The sequence below is a fragment of the Triticum urartu genome, chromosome 5A (genome assembly GCF_056163025.1).
Source record: "Triticum urartu cultivar PI428250 chromosome 5A, HENAU_Tu73, whole genome shotgun sequence".
Lineage (NCBI taxonomy): Eukaryota > Viridiplantae > Streptophyta > Magnoliopsida > Poales > Poaceae > Triticum > Triticum urartu.
The window spans coordinates 600,742,471-600,745,981 of record NC_141877.1 but is presented as its reverse complement, the minus strand read 5'-3'; positions in this window follow the sequence as shown (position 1 = coordinate 600,745,981).

Below are 3,511 nucleotides of genomic sequence, written 5' to 3'. Positions count from 1 at the left end.
GTGTTAAACCTACTGTATTCCAACTTCTCTATGGATTATAAACTATTTCACTAGCCATAGATTCATCAAAATAAGCAAACAACACACGAAAAACAGAATCTGTCAAAAACAGAACAGTCTGTAGTAATCTGTAGCTAGCGCAAGATATGGAACCCCAAAAATTCTAAAATAAATTGCTGGACGTGAGGAATTTATCTATTAAGCATCTGCAAAAAGAATTAACTAAATAGCACTTTAAAAATAAAAATGACAGCAGTTCTCCTGAGCGCTAAAGTTTCTGTTTTTTACAGCAAGTTCAACAAGACTTTCCCCAAGTCTTCCCAATGGTTCTACTTGGCACAAACACTAATTGAAAACAAAAAACACAACCAAAACAGAGGCTAAATAATTATTTATTACTAAACAGGAGCAAAAAGCAAGGAATAAAAATAAAATTGGTTTGCCTCCCAACAAGCGCTATCGTTTAACGCCCCTAGCTAGGCATAACAAGCAAGAATAGATCTAGGTATTGCCATCTTTGGTTTTCAACTTTTTAGCGGAATCAAGCTCGAATCCGGGAGGTTCTTTACGTTTCCCTTCATATTCTGAAATTTTTAGATCTAAAGAATCCAACCGCTTATTGCAAAGGGTAATCAACATATTCATGCGGTGAATATTTCCACTAATGTTCTTAAGAGGTTCAAGAGATTTCTGCAAGATTTTAGTAACTTCACAATTTTTTTCAAAAACTTGTGTCTCTTCCTGAGTAGGATGAGGCCCCTTTTGTTGAAGTAGTGTTCCCACTATACCTTCTATAATTTCAAGTGCAATATGGGGATCGATTTCAATAAAATTGCCTTTGGCAACGCAATCCAAGAGTTGTCTATGAGACATATTTAATCCAACATAAAAATTGCGAAGCAAGATTCTCAGATTTATTTCAGAGGTACAATTACGCTGAGATTCCATTATTCTCAACCAGACATCTTTTAGGTTTTCTCCTAACCTTTGTTTAAAGTGAAAGATTTCGAACTCATGGGTCAACGGAGAAGATAAGGGACTAGCCATAACGACAAGCAAGCAAACTAACACACGAGCAAACAAAAAGAAAAGGGGCAAAAAGATGCAAATAGAGAGGGAGGGAGGATAGAGAGAGAGGGCGAATAAAACGGCAAGGGTGAAGTGGGGGAGAGGAAAACGAGAGGCAAATGTCAAATAATGTAATGCGGGAGATAGGGATTGTAATGGGTACTTGGTATGTTGACTTTTGCGTAGACCTCCCCGGCAACGGCGCCAGAAATTCTTCTTGCTACCTCTTGAGCACTACGTTGGATCTCCCCGAAGAGGAGAGGATGATGCAGCAAAGTAGCGTAAGTATTTCCCTCAGTTTTTGAGAACCAAGGTATCAATCCAGTAGGACGCTACGCGCGAGTCCCTCGTACCTACACAAAAACAATAGCTCAACGCAACCAACGCGCTTAGGGGTTGTCAATCCCTTCACGGTCACTTACGAAAGTGAGATCTGATAGAGATGATAAATAATATTTTTGGTATTTTCATGATAAAGATGTAAAGTAAAAATAAAGGCAAAGTAAATGCAAAGCAATAATAAAGTGATGGAGATTAATATGATGAGAAAGAGACCTGGGGGCCATAGGTTTCACTAGTGGCTTCTCTCAAGAGCATAAGTATTCTATGGTGGGTGAACAAATTACTGTTGAGCAATTGACAGAATTGAGCATAGTTATGAGAATATCTAGGTATGATCATGTATATAGGCATCACGTCCGAGACAAGTAGACCGACTCCTGCTTGCATCTACTACTATTACTCCACTCATCGACCGCTATCCAGCATGCATCTAGAGTATTAAGTTAAAAACAGAGTAACGCCTTAAGCAAGATGACATGATGTAGAGGGATAGTTTCATGCAATATGATAAAAACCCCATCTTGTTATCCTCGATGGCAACAATACAATAAGTGCCTTGCTGCCCCTTCTGTCACTGGGAAAGGACACCGCAAGATCGAACCCAAAGCTAAGCACTTCTCCCATGGCAAGAAAAACCAATCTAGTAGGCCAAACCAAACTGATAATTCGAAGAGACTTGCAAAGATAACCAATCATACATAAAAGAATTCAGAGAAGATTCAAATATTATTCATAGATAGACTGGATCATAAACCCACAATTCATTGGTCTCAACAAACACACCGCAAAAAGAAGATTACATCGAATAGATCTCCACGAGAGAGGGGGAGAACATTGTATTGAGATCCAAAAAGAGAGAAGAAGCCATCTAGCTACTAACTATGGACCCGTAGGTCTGAAGTAAACTACTCACACTTCATCGGAGGGGCTTGGATGATGATGTAGAAGCCCTCCGTGATCGATGCCCCCTCCGGCGGAGCTCCGGAACAGGCCCCAAGATGGGATCTCGTGGATACAGAAAGTTGCAGCGGTGGAATTAGGTTTTTGGCTCCGTCCCCGATCGTTTGGGGGTATGTAGGTATATATAGGAGGAAGAAGTACGTCGGTGGAGCTTCGAGGGGCCCATGAGGCAGGGGGCACGCCCTAGGGGGGGCGCCCTCCACCCTCGTGACCGCCTCATGGCTTTCTTGACGGAGGGTCCAAGTCTCCTGGATCTTATCTGATGAGGAAATCACATTTCCGAAGGTTTCATTCCGTTTGGAATCCGTTTGATATTCTGTTTCTCCGAAACACTGAAATAGGCAAAAAATAGCAATTCTGGGCTGGGCCTTCGGTTAATAGGTTAGTCCCAAAAATAATATAAAAATGGAAAATAAAGCCCAATATAGTCCAAAATAGTAGATAATATAGCATGGAGCAATCAAAAATTATAGATGCGTTGGAGACGTTAGGTTAGTCCCAAAAATAATATAAAAGTGGATAATAAAGCCCAATAATGTCCAAAACAGTAGATAATATAGCATGGAGCAATCAAAAATTATAGATACGTTGGAGACGTTTTTGCCTGTTTTTAGGGTTTCGAAGAAAAGGAATATCAAACGGAGTCCAAACGGAATGAAACCTTCGGGAATGTGATTTTCTCAACAAATAAGACCCAGGAGACTTGGACCCTACGTCAAGGCACAAGAGAGGAGGCCACGAGGTAGGGGGGCCCGCCTGCCTACCCCAGGCGCGCCCTCCACCCTCGTGGGCCCCCTGTTGCTCCACCGACGTACTTCTTCCTCCTTTATATATCCACGTACCCCCAAACGATCAGATACGGAGCCAAAACCCTAATTCCACCGCCATAACTTTCTGTATCCATGAGATCCCATCTTGGGGCCTGTTTCGGAGCTCCGCCGGAGGGGGCATCAATCACGGAGGGCTTCTACATCAACACCATAGCCTCTTTGATGAAGTGTGAGTAGTTTACCTCAGACCTACGGGTCCATAGTTAGTAGCTAGATGGCTTCTTCTCTGTTTTTGGATCTCAATACAATGTCCCCCCTCTCTTGTGGAGAACTATTTGTTGGGGAACGTAGCAGAAAACAAAAATTTTCCT